The sequence below is a fragment of the Monodelphis domestica genome, chromosome 6, assembly GCF_027887165.1.
Source record: "Monodelphis domestica isolate mMonDom1 chromosome 6, mMonDom1.pri, whole genome shotgun sequence".
In the NCBI taxonomy this organism is placed as follows: domain Eukaryota; kingdom Metazoa; phylum Chordata; class Mammalia; order Didelphimorphia; family Didelphidae; genus Monodelphis; species Monodelphis domestica.
In genome coordinates this window covers 12528430-12550485 of record NC_077232.1, presented here as the reverse complement: position 1 = coordinate 12550485, position 22056 = coordinate 12528430, and the positions used below count along the sequence as shown (strand labels likewise).

Genomic DNA, 22056 nt, shown 5'->3' with positions numbered 1-22056 from the left:
AGAAAGAAAGAAAGAAAGAAAGAAAGAAAGGAAGAAAGAAAGAAAGAAAGAAAGAAAGAAAGAAAGAAAGAAAGAAAGAAAGAAAGAAAGAAAGAAAGAAAGAAAGAAAGGAAGGAAGAAAGGAAGAAAGAAAGCAAGGAAGGAAAGAAGGAAGGAAGGAAAGAAGGAAGGAAGAAAAAAGAAAGAAAGGCAGAAAGTAGGAGAATGTCCATAGGTAAAACTAGGGCAGAGTGGGAGGCAGAGAGGAGACTATCCCAGTGTGGATGATGAGAGAAGGCCTAGACCATCCATGAGGAGCATTGAGTTGCCTGGAATTGTGAGCACTGGCCTTCTCAGGAAGATTTCAGTTTCTTGTTTCAGACACCAGCTGTATGTCCCCTGGGCAAGTCACTAACCCTCTCTCTGTCTCATTTTCCTCAACTGTAAAACGGGGATAATAACAGCATTCACTTTGCAGGGTTGTTTTGAGGATCAGACGAGGCAATATTTGTAAAGCTCTTAGCCCAGAACACAATAAATGCTTGTTCCTTTCCCTTCCCCTTACCAAGAAAGAAATCGAGGCCCAGAGGGGTGAGACTGCTTGCCTGGGGGTCACACGGCCATCATGGTGGCAGAACAGACTGCCCCTGCCCCTGCCTTCCATTCATACTCAGATCCACTTGACCCCTTTGTCCACCGGAACGGTATGGTGGTTTTCAGCCAAGCTCTTCATTACTCTTAAATCTTCCTAGGGGAAGCTGGGTGGTTCAGTGGATAGAGCACCCGTCCTGGAGTAGGGAGGACTTGGGTTCAAATCTAGCCTCATATACTTCCTAGCTGTGTGACCTTGGGCTAGCCTTGCCTTTCTGTCTTACAGTTGTTACTAAAACAGAAAGTAAGGGTTCAAAAAAACCTTAAGTGTTCCTTTAAATGTCTGTAGGAAAGCTGCCTTCAGGCTCAGTTCCAAAGTGCGATCAATCCCCAGTTCTCTGGGATGTTCAAGGAAGGCCCATGTAAGCCTAACTCCCCATCTGCATCAGAGATTCTAAATAGATTCACCTGCTGGGATGAGGTGGGGCCAGGAGATCCAGGTTTGAGATGGCTTCTGGCACTGACTAGCTGTGTGACTCTGAGTAAGTCATTTAACTTCTCTGCCTCAGTTTCCCCTCCCTCATGGGTTGGATGGGTGAAATGTGTTCTTCAGAAGATGCAGAGATATAAGTTGTTATTATTATTATCAACCATGAGGAGAGAGCTTATAATAATAAAGCATTTAAACTTTGTAGCTTTCTTAGTGCCCAGGACAGTGCTCTACACATAGTACTTATATTCAAAGAAAAACAAAATAAAATAAAAGTAACATTTACATTTAATTTTAAATTATTGAAAAAGAAAAGCAGTAAGAAATAAGCCCCACAAATGTTGGTGCCATTGAAATGAATTGGTATCTCTCTGGGCCTCAGTTTCCTCATTTGTAAAACGAGAGGGATGGACTAGATCAGGGAATCTTGGAATTCATGGTCTTTTTCTTGTTTAATATAGCGATCAGTGGATTCCAATGTAAATGTTTTTGGAGTTTTTTGCATTTTATTTTCTGAATTTAAAACCCTAAGTCGGAGAAGGGCCCTCTCGGCTTCAGCAGAACATTGAAGGGCTTCTGGGTCCCCCAATGGTAAAGAACCCCAGGCAGGATTATTCCTTGACTTCCTTTAGGTCTCAGTTAGAATCCTATCTTCTTGGTCAAGAAGCCTTAGCCCGTCGTCCTTACGATCGGTGCCTTTCTCTGAGTCCATCTCGGCTTTCTCTGCCCAAATCATTTCTACGTAGCTGCTTGCATGCCATCCCTGCCCATTAGACGGTAAACTCTAGAGTTATTTTTTGCCTTTCTTTGAAACCTCAGCACTTAGTGCAGTGCCCGGCACATAGTAGGTGCTTAAAAAATGTTTGTTGACCGACTCGGGTCTCTTCCAGTTCTGGGATACTTTTATTGGTTTGATCCCAGGTCAGAAGATAGATTTGCCTACTGGTTCTCTTGTGGTTCAGTGAGAAAAAGAGTGACTTTGGTGTCAGAAGTACTGAGTTCAAGTTCTGCCTCTTACTCTATTGGTCACAAGTATTTGTTGACATACTAAGCTCCAGGCAGGGTGCTGGGAATTGGGGGTTCTAATTCCAAAATGCAATAGCCCCTGCCTTCAGGGAGCTTCTAATCTCTAGGAGGAGACAACGAGTCCTTGCGTGACCTTCTAGATCATCTTGTCCAAGTCCCTCATTTCACAGGGGAGGAGATGGAAACCTGGGGGTCACATGAGAGAATGAAGCAAGAGACAGGGATCAGCACCTCCTAACTCCTCACGGGGCTGAGTAAACTTGTGCCGCCAAAGGAGAGTTGGAAATAACTGCCCCTACGGGAAGGGCGGCATTTAAAGAAATATATCAATGGAACATGCATTGTCTCTGGAGTCAGAAAATTTGAGTTCAAATCCTCCCCCAGGAGTGACTCCCTTTGTGAGCCTGCTTAGGTCTTTTCAGTGTCTTTCTATAAACTGGGGGCGATGATTCTGGCACCGTTCAGCTCACAGGGCTAACATGCATGAAGGTCTATAGACACGAAACTCAAAATTTCAGGACTTTCTTAAATTTCACAAATGCCCCCTAAGGTAAAGTGTGGCATAGTGGAGACAGTATTGACTCTGGAGGTGGAGGATCTGGGTTCAAATCACGCCTCTGATGCTTAACAATCTGAGTGGCTGTGAGCCTGGCACTATAAGCTCTCAGTTTCCTCTATAATGAAGGTATTGGGCTAGTTATGTGATCTCTAATAGCTCTGATCCTAGAACCTTACAATTCTTTTGAGCTGAAGCATTTCATCCTCTTCAACAAATAAACAAAGGTAAACAGTCCCTACGTGCCCTCAAGGATGTGAAATTCTGCTGGGAGATACAACAACATGTAACAATAAATGCCTCAGTTTCCTCATCAGTAAAAAGGAACCAGAGAAGGAAATAGCAAACTGTTCCAGTGGTTTGCCAAGAAAACCCAAATAGGGTCATGAAGAATTGGATGTGACTGAAACAACTGAACAAGATGTAGTTATTTTAAAGGGAAGAACACACTAATAAGTGGGAGTAATCAGGGAAGGCTTCATGAAGGAGGCTGTGCCCGAGCTGGGCTTTGAAGGAAAAAGTAGGGACTCTATAAGATAGAGAGGAGGAGGGCATGTGTTCCAGGCACCTCATATGCAGAGTCAATGTGGGATGGAATTTTGGGTATGGTCAACAGAGAGCGTGTGAAGGAGAATGACCTAGAACAAAGCCACAAAGGTAGGTAGGGAGAGGCAGGTTTGCAGGTCAGCCTCAGATCCCCTCCTTCTGTGGAAGGACAGAAGGCAAGATGTGATGAATAGTCTCCGTAGCCCTTTGGCAAAGGTTTCTGGTTATTCTCTCCTTTCCTATGGCGTTCCCAGATGTCAGTTCATGGCTGCCATTTTGGATTTTCTCTGGGAGTGTGTTGAGGGAAGAGGGAGTGAGTGGGTGGTTAGGTACCAGAAAGCAGGATCTTGACGGGATGGGGGCATTGAGCTGTTCTGCTGCAGTGCCATGGTTGGAAGGGAGTCGTGAAGTGAAATGGGGGTGTCTCCTTCCTAGGTGGATGCTCTTGGGGGTCAGCCAAGTAGCACAGTGGATGCCTTCTCAAACCTTGTTTGGGGACCACTTTTAAGAAGTGTTGACTTAAAAAACAACCCTTATCTTCTGTCTTAGAATCAATATTGTGCTCCAAGGCGTAAGGGCTAGTAAATGGGGGTTAAGTGACTCCCCCAGGGTTACATAGCCAGGAAGTGTCTGAGGTCCCATTTGAACTCGGGACCTCCCATCTCTAGGCCTGGCTCTCTATCCATTGAACCACCCAGTTGCCCCTAAATATGGCATCATCTGTCATGCTAGGAAATGAAGAGCCTCACCTCTAGGAGCATCCTGTGGGATGCAGTAAGCTGGGGAAAGAGGATTGGTCCTAGGGAAGTTGAGAGTCCAGGGCAGGAAAGCATCTGTGTTGGAACAACAAGATGGAAGCCCAAGAATTGGGGGCAGGTGGGTAACCAGGGCCAGGCAAGGGAAGTTTCCTGGAGATCTCCCCCAGGGAATTGCAGCTCTGCTTGTTTACGTCAAAGGGGGGAAATGAAACTTTTGGTGTTAAGACACGTAGGGCGGGAGCTTTCGGTGGTCAAGGACCTGGTCCGAGCGAAGCTAAGCCTTCACCCTCCCCTGGGACCCAGGACGGGATCTGCTCTGCCAGGTGCTGATGAATGAATGGATGATCGAAGCAGTCAATCAGTGGATGAATGAATGAATGGTGAGGGCAGAGAACAGATATTTCATCAACTTTGCCATTTTAGTGAAGCCTCACCCGGGTCCTCTTCCGCCATTGCTTAGATCACCTGAAAAGCAAATGAAATCCAAAAGTAATGGAGGAAGAGGCATAGGTATCCCGTGCCAACGTGGGGCAGTAGAATGGGCTCTGGCTTTGGAAGCAGATGTCCTGGTTTCGAGTCTAGACTGTACTTTCTTTTATTGCGGGCATCCCTGGCGCCGATCTGTAGCATGAGAGTTCCTTGATGACAAACAATGGGTTTTGGCCTTTCTTTGGATTCCCAGAACTTGGCACAGAGCCTGGCACAAAGTAAATACTTAATGAATATTGTTCGTTGACAGTAGCTGGTACCCAGTAGGTGCTTAATGAATGCTTTGGGGTTAAATACTCTTCCCCTTCTTATGCCTCCATTCCTTCATGTGAAAAATGAGTGAATGGGGCTCAGCAGACTCTAAGTTCTATTCCAGAAATCCAATGGGTTTTCCTATGAACCTCTATGCTGCCAAGGCTTTAATCCCTAGAACCAGGGCAGGAAGCCTGTTGGCGTTGAGACGGGAGGCGTGATTTAGGCAAAGCATCAACAGAACGCCATCTCTCGACTTGGGGGAAATTCTTGGTGCTTGGGTTCCCCGTCCCTGTCCAACTCTCTAGAATCAGGTGTCCTTCTCCGGAATTCCCCAAGTACCCACAGTTAGCTTCTGGAGTCACAGAACCTGGGGTCGAGGCTAACTCCTGTTACTTGAGAATTCTGTGACTTTGGGCAAGTCACTTACTCGGAGCCTCAGTTTTCCCATCTGTACAATGAGGATGTTTGACTCGATGATCTTGAAGGCGCCTTCTAGTTCAGAATCTACGATCCTACATGTAACATTGTCAGTGTAGAGAGGAGGAAGCGCTTAAAACCAAAAACTACGGGCCAGCCCCTGGCCCAAGGGAGCCAGTAAAAGTCTTCCCTCAAATGAGGGTAGAACAGCCTTCGTAGGACAAATTCCCATGACCCCAGCGCCAGACTGCAACTTCTTAGGGCTGGAGGAACCTGAGAAGTTATTTAGTTCTACCATCCCTTTATTTTGGAGGGAATAAACCTTGGCCCAGAAAGGTAGCATTCCTTGCCCACAGTTGAACTGGTTATCAACAGGATCAGAACCCAGAGCCTTGGACTCCAAATCCAGCTGGTTTTCCATGACAAATCCAAAGACTCCAGCCATGATAAATCATCTCTCTTCATTCTCTTCTCCCTGACCTTCTCTCATTGTGGAGAAAAGTAGAACGAGGGGCAGTTTTTATCACAGTAGCCACTGGGGAGGTGCCCCGCGGGCGTCTCCTAATGGCGGCCAGTTTCTGTGCCTTCTCGCCCCCTTCTTCTCCAAGAGTGGCCAACAGACTGAGGAGAAAAGCCCGAGAAGCAAGAGTCAACCTCAAGGCCAATCTATAGCCAGGACAAGGAAGCTTCTCAGAAACACCAGAGAGGAGACCGAAGGCTGGGCACGAATCCAGTCCTGGAATCGAGGGGGTGGAAATGAAGAGCCCTTAGAAGGTTCAGCTGTGTCAGTCCTGTCTGACTCTTTGTGACCCCCCTGGGGGTTTTCTTGGCAGAGACACTGGGGTGGCTGGTCATTTCCTTCTCTAGCTCATTTGACAGATGAGGAAACTGAGATCAGCACAGTGAAATGACTTGCTCAGAGTTGTCACACAGCTAGCAAGTATCTGAGGTCACATTTGAACTCGGGTCATGCTGAATCCAGGCCTGGTGCTCTATCCACTGCACCACCAAGCTGCCCCCTTGGAACGCAGGACATAGGATGGTAGAACTTGAAGGGACTTTAAAGATAACATCCCTGATTTAACAGAGGAGAAAACTGAGACGTCTCAGAGAAAGCAATTGGCTTACTTGTGCATGGCTAACAGGGAATTCTTGGCCAAGCTGAGAAGAGCACCCAGGGTTTGAGAGACAGAGACAGAGATAGAGAGAGACAGAGACAGAGACAGAGTGGGGTGGAGAGGAAAGGAGGGAGGGAGGGAGGGAGGGAGGGAGGGGGAGAAATGGAGAGAGAGAGAGAGAGACAGACAGACAGACAGACAGACAGACAGACAGAGACAGAGAGAGGGAGAGACAGAGAGAGAGAGTGGGGTGGAGAGAGAAGGAGGGAGGGAGGGAGAGACAGAGAGACAGACAGAGACAGAGACACAGAGTGGGGTGGAGAGGGAAGGAAGGAGGGGGGAGAGAGAGACAGAGAGACAGAGAGAAAAAGAGAGAGAGACAGAGAGAGAGAAGGAGAGAGAGAGAAGAGAGGGAGAGGGAGGGAGGGAGAGAGAAAGAGAGGAGAGAGGTGAGAGGGAGAGGGAGGGAGACAGAGACAGAGAAAGACACAGAGACAGAGACAGAGAGACAGGGACAGAGAGTAGAATGGAGAGGGAGGAAGGGAGGGAAGGAGAGCGAGAAAGAAGGGAGGGAGAGAGGGGGAAGAGAGAGAGAAGGAGAGATGAGAGGGAGGGGGGAGAGAGAAAGAGAGAGGGAGGAAGAGCACTTTGCTAGTCTTCAAATACCACCTCATCCATCATTTTTCTCACACCAGGAATTTGCCAAGCCTCTTCCCTGGAGGGGGTCTCAGAGCCCTGAGTGCAAGAGCTGCCATGCTTATGGTCCAGTTGGGAGGGTGCTGGAGTCCTTGGCCCACACAAGTGGCTCGAGATGTATATGCTGAGCGGACCTGACTCAAGATGGCAGGGGAGAGGGAACTGTTAGAGCGTGGAGAGGAAGACGCGGAGATCTAGCCCAGTGAACACTGAGCCAGAGCGGAGTCATGATCTCAGTTGTTTGGCCACATCTTAGGCATGTGGGTGCTGGCCAGGTTGTGGCAACCAGACAGAGCTTCCAGGCCTCATGCTGGTGCCTTTCTGTATTCCCCTCAACTGCCTGCGGCCTTGAATTCCACTCCTACCTGAGGGATGCAGGGGGGAGCAGGGAGTCTGTCAGCAGGGCTCCTTCGAGTCTGGATGGATGAGCCCCCGAAGAGCTCTGGCTGCCCCTCATTAATGGGGCCGCCACCTTTGCAAGAGGCTGTTGGCACCCCCGGGGGATTTCTGAGTTGGGCCCATTCTAAGAAGTTACGGAACATCTAGAGTAGTTTTTATCACATGGTTGTCCCAGGCTGGGGGGCCTGGGAGCCTCAGAAATAAGCTGCCCCGTCTCAGCACATCTTCCTCACCCACGATCCAGGCCTGAACCAGGATGTTTTGGTGGGTGGGTGGAACAAGAGAGGGACAGAACACAAGATGGTGCCCAGACATGCAGGTCAGCTTCCTGCCTGGGCCTTTGGCCGATGCCCGGTATGCTTCTCTGGGGAATTTTATCCTAGAAGATGGAAGATGTCTTTCTGATGGGGGGGGGGGACCAGTTAGGGAAGGAAGGGGGGGAGAGCGACAGACAGACAGAGACAGAGAAAGGCAGAGACGAGAGAGACAGAGAGGGAGAGAGAGGAAGAGAGAGAGACAGAGAGAGAGAGAGAGAGAGAGAGAGAGAGAGAGAGAGAGAGAGAGAGAGAGAGACAGACAGACAGACAGAGACAGAGAAAGGCAGAGACGAGAGAGACAGAGAGAGAGACAGAGACAGAGAGAGAGAGACAGAGAGGGAGAGAGACTGAGAGAGACAGAGACAAAGAGAGAGACAGAGAGAGAGAGAGAGAGAGAGAGAGAGAGAGAGAGAGACAGACAGAGAGAGAGACAGAGACAGAGACAGAGGGACAGAGAGAGAGACAGAGAGAGAGAGAGAGAGAGAGAGAGAGAGACAGACAGACAGACAGAGACAGAGAAAGGCAGAGATGAGAGAGACAGAGAGAGAGACAGAGACAGAGAGAGAGAGACAGAGAGGGAGAGAGACTGAGAGAGACAGAGACAAAGAGAGAGACAGAGAGAGAGAGAGAGAGAGAGAGAGAGAGACAGACAGACAGAGAGAGAGACAGACAGAGACAGAGACAGAGGGACAGAGAGAGAGACAGAGAGAGAGAGAGAGAAAGAGGAAGAGGGGAGAGAAAGACAGAGAGGAGAGACACAGAGACAGAGACAGAGTGGGAGAGAGACTGAGAGAGAGAGAGCAAGAGAGGAGAGAGAGGCAGATGGAGACAGGGAGGGCGAGAGAGAAAGAGAGAGCCCTCACTTGACAGATGAGAACTTTGAGGTTGAGGAAATGGAAGTGATTTACCAGTCACAAAGGGAGGGTCAGAAGTAAAATCTGAATTCAGACCTTCTGACTCTAAAACAAATTCTCTTTCCATTTTGCTGATGTTCCTCCATTGTGGCTCTGCCTCGGGACCCCCCATTTGAATCGGCACTGGCCCCCATTGCCTCTGGGGCCTCGTGTGTGACTTACCCAATGGGCCTCAGAGGTCATCTAGTCCCACCCACGGGTGACCATCAATTTGTCTCTCCGGCCCCCCCCCCCCCCCCCCCCCCCCCGCCACTCCTTCGGGCAGGAGCCGCCTCGCTTCCTCGGTGTCCCCAGAGCTCAGCACTTCGCAGGCGTTAGTGGCTGCTTGTTGACTGACTGGCAAAGGAATCCCCGTTAGAGTCGGCGAGGCCGCTCCTAGTCCGGGGCGGAACACCGGGCAGGTTTTCAGGGACGTTGCGAGGGCGATATCTGGGGCGCCGCCAGGCCCAGAGCCATCGCGAGCTTCTGGTTTGTCCTTCGAGGCTCCAGCACGTGTCTCACGATGCCCCGGCCCGGCACAGACTGTCCTGACCGACGTCTATGGCTAAGCCTGTCTGCGCGCTCTTCTGGCCGGACCCGCTCCTCGCTGTTGTACTTGCCGCCGGGCTCACCGAACCGGCAGGAGCCTCGCCCAGAGGGAGGCTCGCGAGCTCAGGCAGCGCGAAGGGACCAAACTGGGCCGAAAGGCGCTTCCTCGGCCCGCGAATCCGGCACTCCTCCCTCCGGGCCTCCGGGATTATCGGCGCTGCGAACCCTTCTTTAGCGTTCAGATTTTCTTTTTATCCTGAGCAGAACCGCTAAGAAGCACAGACTTTCCCTAAACAAAAGTCAGAACAAAGGGTTGAGGAGGGAGCCGTGGACTTGGAGCGACTTTGGTTAAAAAAATCCAACCTCCTGTCCAAGAACTGATACTAAGTATCGGCTCCAAGGCAGAGCAGTGGTAAGGGCTAAGCAGCGGGGGTCAAGTGACTTGTCCAGGGTCACACAGCTATATATACAAAATATATGTGTATATATATACAAAAGAAAACAAAAAGCATACATATATGCATATATATATATCCTCACTTTCTGTCTTAGAATCAATACTGTGTATTGGTTCTAAAGCAGAAGAGTGGTAAGGGCTAGGTAATGGGGGTTAAGTGACTTGCCCAGGGTCACACAGCTAGGACACGTCAGAGGTTAGATCTGAACCTAGGACCTCCCATCTTTAGGCCTGGCTCTCAATCCACTGAGCCTGGCTCTCAATCCACTTCCTTCCTTCCTTCCTTCCTTCCTTCCTTCCTTCCTTCCTTCCTTCCTTCCTTCCTTCCTTCCTTCCTTCCTTCCTTCCTTCCTTCCTTCCTTCCTTCCTTCCTTCCTTCTTTCTTCCTTCCTTCCTCCCTCCCTCCTTCCCTCTCTTCTTCCTTTCTCCCTCTCCCTCCCTCCTTACCTCTTCCCCTCCTTCCATCCTTTTTTTTCTCTTTCATCTCACCTTTCATTAACTTAATCCCAGCTTATTAGCAAATAATCATTATCAAGCAAAAGAAATCCACACATTGGCCGGGTCTCGTGCTGTGCCTCTCTTGTGTTTTAGTCATTATACAATTCTGAAGCTGAAAACACCAGGGCAGCGACAGCAGACCACAGGAGAGCGCACATGAGGCCTGGATCTCCATTTTGTGCTGCTTGCTTGTTTATGGAGGCCTATTTTTTTTTAACAATATTTTATTTGGTCATTTCAAGAATGCCTATTTTTAAACTCGGTTACTGTCAGAAAAGTTCCATGTGTTTATTCTTCTCTCTGAATTTGCATCTCCCTCTAAAACAAGCTTCAGTGCCCCCATCATCCCCTTTATCATCTTACAGTGTACCAATATTCCACCTATTTGCTGACTTTTCTTTGCCATGTTACTATTAGATTTTCCTTGAAAATCCGCCCTCCCTTGTGTGTGTCTGTCTGTCTGGGGCAAGCCCATTCCTTGTACCCGCTGCCCATCAGAGATCGCCCAAGTCAGGGGATCTGCGCTCCGGTCCAAGGGAGACGCTAGCTGCACTGCCGGCTGCCAGAAATTCTGTGTGAGGATTAAAACCAGTCCCCTCCCCCTCCCCAGCACATGTCTGCTCCCCCCTGGGCCTCTGGCTGGGCCTCATCACCTCTCTGGAATGAGAGCCTGGTGCTCTCCTCATTGACTTTCCGGGAACCTCCAGAAATAACATCTTGGGCCGTATCGCATTCATCCCCGCAGAGGCTGCGCCCTTCGCTCAATTCTTTAAAACCTTAGATGAAGGTTTATTGATATCTTTTGTTTTTGTAGCAATTCAACTCTGCTATTTCCCTCCCCTCCTCCCACCCCCCTCCCATAGCCCAAAGCATTTACTTTTAAGCACCTACTATGTGACAGGCACTGTGCCATTGTTGTTTGGTCATTTCAGTCATGTCTGACTCTTCATGAACCATTTGGATTTTTTTTTTTGGCAAAGATACTGGGGTGGTTGGCCATTTCCTTCTACAGCCCATTTTACAGGTGAGGAAACTAAGGCAAATGGGGTGAAGTGACTTGCCCAGGGTCATACCGTTAGTGTCTGAAAGCTACAAATGACTCTGTGAGGATCAAATAAGGTACAGTTTTTAGCATAGTACCTAGTTCAGAGTAGCTGTTTATTTCCTCTTTCTGGCCCCCTTTTTGAGGGGGGGGACTAAAGAAAGAGTGTGAAGGAGAACACTATGAAAAAAGTCAAGAGAGGAAGGTGGGAACCAGTGGAGTAGAAAGGAAACATTAGATGGGGAGTTGAGGAGTTTAAATTTTATTGTTTATAACCTGTATGATCTTGGGCAAGTCCCTTCCCCTCTAGGAATCTCAGCTTCCTTATCTGTAAAATAAGGAAGAAGGGGACACTCACTGGTCTCTTCATCTCTAAACTGAATGGTACCATAGTCTAACTTGGAGGACGTAACATGAGCACCGACGTAAGGAAGAGAAAGATGTGTGCCTGGGAAGGGAACAAAGAGCTAGGAAGAATCTGGGGAAGGGAGAGATCCCTGATTCTTGTGGGGGAGAGGGAGACTCAGGAAAGGCAGCCTTGAAGAGATTTATAGGCTCATAGATCTGGAGGGAGAAGGGACCTTGGGGGCCATTTTCTAGATAAGGAAACAGCCTGGGAAAGGTTGAGTTTCTTACAAAGCATCGAATAGCCAGTAGAACTCTGAGGCAGAATTCGAATTCAGATTTAATTACTTTGAGTCCAGCACTCCATCTACTTGGGCAAGAAAGGAATCTGGGAGCAGGGGTGAGAGAACCCATTCCTAGCAAAGCCACTCTGGAAGAAGAGAAGGGATTTAAGAGAAAGGAGAGGCGGCCATCATTCTAAATGGACAAGCATTGTCCTCCCTAAAGGCTAGGAACAGGAGAGCAGCCTCTCGAGGTTCCGGCACCTTCCTCCTCGAGTTTCACTGCTCCAGCCCTGGAGCCCAAGTAAGTGGGATTCAAAGTGGGGAACACAATAACAGCAATAATCATAACCCCTGTTCAGACCTTTTCAATAGAGTCGAGTTCCTGAATTGCTTCTCCATCCCTCTTTTCTCCTCTTGGTTACAAGGTTCTCTGAGATACATCAGGAAATGGAGTTGATATCAAAACAAATATCAATAACAAGATTGGTGATCTAGAATCAACACGTAACAATATATGAGCATGGATAGCAGTATTGATTATATATAATTGATATATAATAATATATGAAACAATATCAACAATGATATTGGATATATGATCATATGTAATAACATCAATATCCCCATCAATTATCTACAAAATATTATAACAATATTGGATATATAATAATATATAACAATATCAGTAACAATATCAATCAGATATTATGACAATATTGGATATATAACAACATCAGTAACAATATTGGATATATAATATATAACATCAATAAAATATCAATTATATGTAATATACCACAATAACATTTAATCTGTAATACCATCAATAAAATATCAATTATATAATATACTATAACAATTTTGAATATATAACATATAACATCAATTAAAATATCAATTATATATAATATACTACAACAATATTGAATATATAATATTTAATAACAAATAAAACAGCAATTATGCAATGTACTATAACAATATTGAATATATAATAACACAACATCAACAAAATAGCAATTATATATAATATACCACAATAATATTGAATATATAATATTTAATAACATAAATAAAACAGCAATTATGCAATGTACTATAACAATATTGAATATATAATAACACAACATCAACAAAATAGCAATTATATATAATATACCACAATAATATTGAATATATAATATTTAATAACCTCAATAAAATATAAATTATATAATACACCATAACAATATTTGATATATAATATTTAATAACATCAATAAAATGTCAGTTACATATAATATGCTATAATATTGGATACATAATAATATGTAACATTAATAACAATATCTATTATATCTAATACATTATAACAATATTGAGTATTTGATAACATTAAATAACAGATAATATCAATTCTATATAACTGATATATTAAGTAATATAACAATCAAATGTAATACATATTAAATAATAACAATAATATACAAGCAGGAAAGTGCCGTAGTTGGAGTCAGGAGGATGTGAATTCAAATTCCCCCTCTAACACTAACTAGCCGTGTGACCCTAGGCAAATCACTGTAAAATGGGGATAAGAAAATCACTTGTGTCCCAGAGTTGTTATGAAGAGCAAATGAAATAACATTCATAAAGCATTTTGCAAACCTTAAAGTATTGCTATTGTTGTTGTTGTTGTTAACTTCTACTCTCTCAGAGTACAGAGGATCAGAACTAGGAAGGACCAGAGAGGTCACCTCAAATTAGTTCATTTTGCAGAGGGAAAAACTGAGGCCCAAAGAAAGGAAATGATTTGTCCAAGGTCAAACAGAGAATCAGCAGACAAGACCAGGACCCAGGCGTCCTGAGGGCCAATACCCTCCAGCGTACATGCTAGGAGATGCCAATCACCCTCAGGGTTTGCCCTTGGAGCCACTAGACCTGTAAGGAGGACAGGTCTATCCACATTCCCTCAGTCCCCTTTGTGGGCTGGACAATGGCCAGAGCCACACTCTTCCCACCTCCCCACTCAGAACTCCTCAGTACTGGACTGTAACCAGTTGCTTCAGCCCATTGGACTCAATTAAGCATTTCTTAAAGCTCTCCTATGGGAACAGATGCCCAGAGACAGAAATATCTGCTGGGTAAGGGTGTAGCCCGCCTAAAAGAAATACCCACATCCTTCTTCAACCAAACAGGATTTTTCAGGAAGCCACAAATGCAAATTTGCTGGGTGACCTTGGGCAAATCCCTTTCCCTCTCTGGGCCTCCACTTCCCCCTTTTAAAATGGCGACTGTGAAGTGTAGGACAGTATGATCTAGTGAGTAGACCTTGGATGTTCATTCATAGAATGTAGGTTTACTTCTCTTGACCTCAGTTTCCTTCTCTGTCAAATGAAGGGTTTGGCTAAAGAAGCTCTAAGGTCCCCTTGCTAACCTCTGAGTGCCTGAACTATGATCTTTCGGGGACAAGCCATTCTCTAATCCTATGAATTTATAAATAGCACAATACTAGGCACATGACATGGGGTCCCCAATTAAATGGCTCATTTGCTGTTCAGTCGGTTTTCAGTAATGTCTGACCTTTTGTGACCTCATTTGGGGGTTTTGTGGCAAAGATACTAGAGTGCTTTGCCATTTCCTTCTCTGACTTATTTTCCAGATGAGGAAACTGAGGCAAATAGGTTTAAAAGATTTGCCCCAGCTCCCATAGCTAGTTAGTGTCGGAGGCTAGATTTGAACTCCTAACTCCAGCACCCTATCTATCATGCCTCCTAAAATGATTCACAAGGCCAGAGATTTAGAATCGAAGAGGACTTTTGAGATGGTCTAGTACAAGCCCTTTATATTAGGGAAAGAACCTGAGACCCAGAAAGGGAAGGAACTCACCCAGAATTGTGAATTCTAAACTGGGAAAGATCTCAAAGCTCATCTCTTTCTCTCCCCTCGTTTTGTAGAGGAGGAAGCCAAGACCCAGAAAGGAAAGATAGCTCTTCTAAGGTCACCAACAAGGAATAAATAACAGGCGGGATTTGTCTCACTCTGGGTCTGGCATTTATCTAGAGAAGCTTTCTGATATACTAGGAAAGGATTACTCAAGTGACTGATATCCACTGGGCTAGGAGATTTCCTGCTGGGTAGGGAAGGCTCAGAATTCTCCCTTCTCATTGGACTTTTGAACATCAACGCCGTGGGGGCAGGAGGAGAACCCAAGAGTTCTGGCCTTCCAACAAGCTCCCATCCGATGGCCCACCTGTTTGAGGGCACGACTCTTACTAGGAAGGAGGGCCTGGCTAAGCAGATGCTTCCTCCTCCATATCCCCCAAGCACAAGTGAGTCACCCAGATTTCCCTGTTCTCTGCCAGAAACATTAGGTAGCAAGCTCAGTAGAAAATGACGGGGCCAGGGCTGAGGCTCTTCTGGGGCCATGTTCAGTCTCCACCCTGTGGCTTGGGCATCTCACTAAAGCTAAACTAGACTTCCTACCCCAATGAGACGTCCCTCACGTTCTAGAGAGAAGGAGCCCACCACTCAGGGTTGCCCATTCCACTTTGGTTGGGACAGCTCACACCATTGGGAAGTTCTTCCTGATAGCGAAATGGAAATCTGCCTCTGCAACCCCCACTATTCACTCCTAACTCTGCCCTATGGGCCCCCAAATGTGTCTGCTGCCTCTTCCAAATGGCAGATTGCTAGCATGCCACCATCTTTAGTCTTCTTCAAATGGTTCTCATACAGCCTGATCTCAAGGCACTTTACTCTCTCAATTGTCCTCCTACTTACTCACTAGTTTATTAATGCCCCTCCTAAATTTATGTAACACTTAGAACCCAGCCCAATACCCTGGGGGAGGACTGGCTGCCATATGAGGTCATCTCTCCAGGCTTGGATACTTGGATGCCTCTCTGAACGGACTATGATCACAGGGGCCATTTTTGTCTGCCATATCACACGATTGGGTCATTGATCTTGCAGTCCCCAGGTCATCTGATTCTGCCTCCCCCTTCTTGTTCTGGAGCAGTCGATTTTTTGACCCCGTCTATGACTATATTTCTCCCATGAAATTTCACTATTTGATCTAGCCCAACACTGTCGCCCTGTCCTTCAATGGGATAATCATGGCCTCTAGCCTTGTGTCATCTACAAATTCAATAAGTAGGTCATTGATGCCTCTACCCAAGTTCAATGGAATAGGGTCACCCATGGGTCCCTGTGGCCTTCCGGCAGAGCTGCTCTTCCAAGGTGACATCAAACCATTAATGACTACTCTTTAGGTTATTCATTCAATTGGTTAAACCCATCCAAATATAAAGTAGTCGTTGTTGGGTTTTTTTTGAGTCATTTCAGTCATGCCTGACTCTCCCTGACCCCTTTTGCCGTTTTCTTCGCAGGTCCCAGAGAGGTTTGCCATGTCTTTCTCCAGCTCACTTTATGGTTGAGGAAACTGAGGCAAACGGGATTAAGTGAGTTATCCAGGGTCACACAGCTAGTAAGTGTCTGAGGTCAGATTTGAACTCATAAAAACGAGTCTTCCTGACTCCTGGCTCTGCCCTCTCTCACCGTGCCCCTTGGCACACAGTGGGCACTTAAATGCTTATTGACCCACACCGCATTTGCAGATAGACCCTGAAACACGAGGATGCACACTGAAGCTCATGCCAAACAACTTATAACTCATAACGATGCTCAGAACACACACACGCACCACAGTCAGGCATCTCGTTAGACCCAGAAAGATGAAACAGCAGCTCGGCGCTGCGGGGCTGGTTGCCATGGGAACCGGGATTCGGAGCCAGGCACCTCGGAATGCTCTAGGAGCGCCGGGGAGCTCTGTGCTCTGAATCCCGAGTCGTTTTGCCTTCGGGAGGGCGGCTGGTGGAACAGGCTTCCACTTGGGTTGGCAATCAGCCCTGCCAGGGCTCTCTCTGGGCTGCTGGAGTGGCCCCCGGGCTGCCCGGGTGGGAAGGCCGTGTGCGCGCGCGCGTGCACGCTGAGGTTTAGCGGGCTCGTTTCTCGATGGCGATGGCGTGTGTGCGAAGTCTGGGGAGGGCTCCGTGGGTGTGCGTGCTAATGTGAGTCAGTGGTGTGGGTGGGACAAAGCCTTCCGGGCTGCTGGACTCGTTCGTAAGTGCAAGGCAGGTGCAGGGGGCCAGGGCGGGGAGAACGGTTCTTAGTTGGGAGAGCTGTCGCCTCTTCCCGCGTCTAAAAACCCAGCCAGGGACCAACCTGGCCTTTTCTGTTTCCCAGAGTCTTCAGGGATCCAAGCTGGGCAGGGAGAAGGGTTAGACTATGGACTCTCTGCTGAATTATTCTATGTAGTTACAGCTGGGAAAGACTCTAAGAATTTTACAGATGAGGAAACTGAGGCACAAGGAAGGCATAAGATTATAGATTTAGAGTAGGGACTCTAAGGCTTTTGATCACAAACCTTCACTTTATAGATGAGGAAACTGAGGCAGAAGGAGAGCATAGATTTAGAGTTGGGACTCTAAGGCTATTGATCACAAACCTTCATTTTGCAGATGAGGACACTGAGGCAGAGGGAGAGCATAGGAGCATAGATTTAGAGTTGAGACTCTAAGGCTATTGTTCACAAACCTTCATTTTACAGATGAGGAAACCAAGGCACGGGGGGGGGGGGCAGGGGGGCATAGATTTAGCATTGGAGGAGACCATCACATGGAGGTTGGTAACCCTTTTGGTGTCATGGACCCTTTGTCAAGTCTCTTCTCAGGAAAAATGTTTTTAAACGTGAAAGACAAAATACACAGGGTTACCAATATTGAAATAATTATCAAAATTAAAACAAAACAAAACAAATTCATGGACCCCAGATTAAGAACCCCTGCCTCATGGACATCAAGTACAAATCTTTCATTTTTAAAATGAGAACCTGGAGGCACAGAGAAATTCTAAGATCCCAGGGTTATAAATGAGAGACTATCTGTAAAGTGCTTAGTACAGTGCCTGGAAATAGTAGGTGCTTAATAAATGCTTGTTCCTCTCCTCTTCTTAGGATCATAAATTTAGAGCTAAAAGTCAATTTAAAAAATAATTTTTACCTTCTGTCTTAGAATCAATACTGTGTTCCATTATGCAATAGGGGTTAAGTGACTTGCCCAGGGTCACACAGCTAGGACGTTATCTGAGGTCAGATTTTAACCTAGGACCTCCCGTCTCTAGATTTGGCTGTCAATCCACTGAGCTACCCAGCTTCCCTCTAAAAGTCGATTTTTTAAATTTTACAGATAAGGAAACTGAGGCACAAAGCGGCTTAGTGGCTTGCCCGGGAGCAATGATTTTATTAAGTATCTAGCACTTGACTTGTGGTCCAGTACCCCATTTCCTCTGCCAACCAGAGGCAATTAGTTTAATATGACCCTGAGCAAGAATCTCCCTTTAAAATATGATTGGTAAGAGTTCCAGCCTCCCTTTGAAGATTGCCAGTGAGACAGACCACTTTCACTCCCCATTCAGAAAACAGGAATTGCTAGGATGTTTTCCTTAGATGAAGCCTCCACTTGGGTCTTCTCCCCATTGGTCCAGGTTCTGCCTTCTGGGACCAAGTGGAACAAAGTGAATCCCTTTTCCTATCCAGAGACTCCGGCTAAGTCTCGAGTTTCTCCTAACATTCTTCTGACATTCTCAGTTTCCCCAACAGATCTAATAGTGCATGATTTCAAAGCCTCCCACATCCTGGTCCTCTTTTTGGATGTACTCCAACTTCCATCCGAGCACCTTGTCAGGTACAACTAGGCACTCCATAAATGTTTATTGACTTCTCAGTGTCCTTCCCAAAATGTGTCATCTGGAAATCAACCCAATACTACCGATGAGTTTCAACAGGAGGAGAAGACAAGGCAAACAAAGAGCCACTGAGATTTTCTTGGCTGTAATATCATGATGTTGCCTCATTTTAAGTTTGTGGTCTACTAAGATTCCCAGATCTTTTTCACTGGCAGGGCTACCTTGCCCTGGCTTCCCCCTCATCTCATACTTAACAGCTAATCTTTTTTTTTTTTAACTTGGGTAAGACTTTGCATTCATTCCTCTTCAGTTTAGTCTTATTTGATTTAGTCAACAGTCTAGCCCACCCAAATTTTTTGAGAGTCCAATTGTCATCCAGATCATTAGTTGTGATTCCTGGCTTTGTGTAGTCTGAAAATTCTATAATCTTGCCATCTATGCCTTCACCTAAGCTGACAAAAATATTAATTGGTGCAAGGCCAAGAGAGAATGCTGAAACACTCCACTGAAGACCACATCCCAAGCTGACACTCTTTTGGGTCAAAACAAGTGTGGTGTATAGAAAATAACCTTTCTCTGAGGATGGAGAATCAGGGTTCAAATCTTACTTTAGATGCTGACTAGCTATGTGACCTTGGAAACCTCACTTAACCATGCTGTGCCTCAGTTTCCTCCTCTGAAAAACTTGATAACTTCTGAAGTCCTAACCCTAACCCTTTCGATTCTAACTTGTATGGTTCTGATATTTCTGGGCCTCAGTTTCCTTATTTGTAAAGTGAAGAGATTGGACTAGATACAGTCCAAGGTCTCTTTCAGTTCTAGATCTAAGATTCTGAGAATTAACTCCGATACTACCCAGCTGTACCATGTCTAGACCACATCTCTTCATCTCGTCCCCAAGAAGAGCATAAGGAGCTCTATCAAATGGCTCCCATGCCTTTGTTCATAGAGTATGGGTGTACATATGTATGGGATGGGGGAGGGGAAGACCACCTCCCTCCCAATGAGCCCTCCAGAGGGCTTCCCTCCACAAATTTATGGTTGCTAATTTTCCTTGAAGCACAAAGAATGGATTTCTTGCAAATGATGGGCTCATGTAAGAGCTCCTTCTGTATTTTATATGCCTTTATCTTTGATCCATTGGGCAGGATAAAGCTGAGTGGGATTTGAAAGAGTCAGGTTTTTAAAATTTTAATTTCTATAAATATCTTCGGTTTTTGTATCACCTTCATTTCCAAATATAGTCCTCCCCTCTCCTCTTCCTGTGAACCACCCCCTTTAAATAAAAAAAGCTCCGCAAAACTAGCCAACGGAATTTGGCAGTGTATGTGATATCCCACACTGATGGTTCCCCACCTCTGCAATAAAGTGAGTGTGGTAATTTTCTTTCCTCTTCTTTGGCAAATGTGGCCATTATAATTGCATACCATTCAATTTCTATTTATTGATTAGTCCTTCTATTTACATTGTTGCTACTATGTACATTTCCCCTGATTCTGATTGTTTCACTTTACATCAATTCATTGAAGTCTTCCCACGATGTTTTGAATTCTTCATCCTTATCTTTAGACTTTTAATTTTTCGCCTCAGAACTTCAGGGACCACATTTTTTTCAGTGTAAGCCCTCACTCCACAACACAGATTGCAATCTATTTCCAGCTTTATTAGAAGGTCACCGAGTTCAAAAAAATCATTGTGGATCACCTTTCCCCTGCTGGGATGCACTCCCAATAAAAAACTGAGACCTAGACAAGTGAAAGAACTCGGAGCAAGAAGGGGAATAATTAAAAATGTGGAGAGAGTCCTGTAACTTCTGCAGTGGATTGAGGATGTCAGCACCCCTGAGTTCCATGCCAACCCCTTGGCTCTCCTGAGAACATGCCTAGATTGAGAGCTACTATTATATATAATGGAGAAGAAACACTTGAGGCTTTTCTAATAAGATCAAAGGTAAAACAAGGACGTCCATTTTCATGACTATAATTTGATCTATTTCTTGAAATAATATTAACTGTAGCAATAAGACAAGAAAGTTAGAGAACTAAACATAGACAAAGAAGAAACAAAGACATTCCTTTTTGCAGATGATAGGAGATTTACTTAAGAAGCCCCAGAGATTCAACGAAAAATTACTTGAAACAACATTTTCAGTAAAGTAGCAGGACATAAAGCCACAAAAATCATCAGTCTTTTATCATCAACAAAATTCAGGGGGAAGAAGTAGGAAAAAGAAATTCCATTCAGAATAACTACAGAATGCTTAAACTATCTGAGAGGCCATTTCCTAAGCAGTGCTCTTGGACAGAGACTGTACTAGGATTTTGACTCTGAGGCAAGAACTCAATCCAGACTTTGTGATGGCTCAGTGTTCTCTAGGGATCTCAAATGTTGCTATGAAAATTACTCACCTCCATCTACCCCCTCCCCAAATAATTCACCTTAATTCCTATTTCTTGTGAAAACAATTAATATCATTTTTTTTATATTACCTACATTTTCTAATGTATCCCTCCTCTCCTTCCCTATACAGAGAGCCATCAATTATGAAAAAAGAGAAAAGTTATCCTTTATAACAAAGTGAAAAGGAGAATAGTTTACTAAAACTAACCAACCCATTATTTAAGTCAGAACATCTGTGTAGTGCTCCATCCCGAGTCGCTTATCATCCTCTGCAAAGAATGAAGGGAAGTCTATAATCTCTCCTCTTTCTTTTTTTTTTAATTTGGAAAATGTTATTTAATCAATTAATTTAGCACATTTTCCCATGGTTTCATGATTCATGTTCTTTCCCTCCCCTCTCCCTACCCCTTCCCATAGCCGATGTGCAATTCCACTGGCTTTTACATATGACATTGATCAAAACCTATTTCCATATTATTGATATTTGCACTAGAGGTGATCTGTTTAGAGTCTACATCCCCAATCCTATCCCCATTGACCCATGTGATCAAGCAGTTGTTTTTCTTCTGCGTTTCTACTCCCACAGTTCTTTTTCATAGTGTTCTTTCTCATAAATCCCTCAGAATTGTTCTGGATCATTGCATTGCTGCTAGTTCTCTCCTCTTTCAAGGCTATTATTTCTCTGACTGTCTCTCTCTCTCCTTCCCTGTGTGTGTGTGTGTGTGTGTGTGTGTGTGTGTGTGTGTGTGTGTGTGTAAAGGTGTTTGACAAAGTAGTAAATAGGCAACAAGATTTGATTAAGTCTTTATTCCATGTCAGCCTTGCACTACTGAGAATCCTGCCCTGAAGTGAGATAGGATGTGTTCTGTTCACTGGCTGCAACCTGGATCCCCTCTTCTGCAAGAACCCTCAGAGAACCCCTAGATGTGAACAGTAGAAAGTGTTGCTTTCCCCACAGGGCTACATGTGGCCCCTTTTCTTCAGTGTTCCAAAACTTCTTTTCTGCTGGCTTCTTTTATTTTTTCAAATGCTCTTCTATTTCTTCATCTCAATAATAAGTATTTATTTTCACTCTTTTCTACTCTCCCGCCCCCTACTCTGGTGAAAAATTCTTATAAAAAAGAAAAAGAAAATCGTCACAATAAATACACAGGCAAGTAACACATATCTCCATCTATTTTGACCATGACCAAAAACACATCTCATTTTGCATTTTCAATCGATGAAC

The 22056-nt window shown here is 45.4% G+C and overlaps 1 protein-coding gene across 1 annotated transcript in view; it reads left to right on the top strand.

Annotated features, from left to right (window-relative positions):
* The window catches only part of CD6 (CD6 molecule), a 47591-nt gene that overhangs the window by 6638 nt on the left and 18897 nt on the right, over nt 1–22056 (top strand). The gene's annotated exons all lie outside the window — the stretch shown is intronic.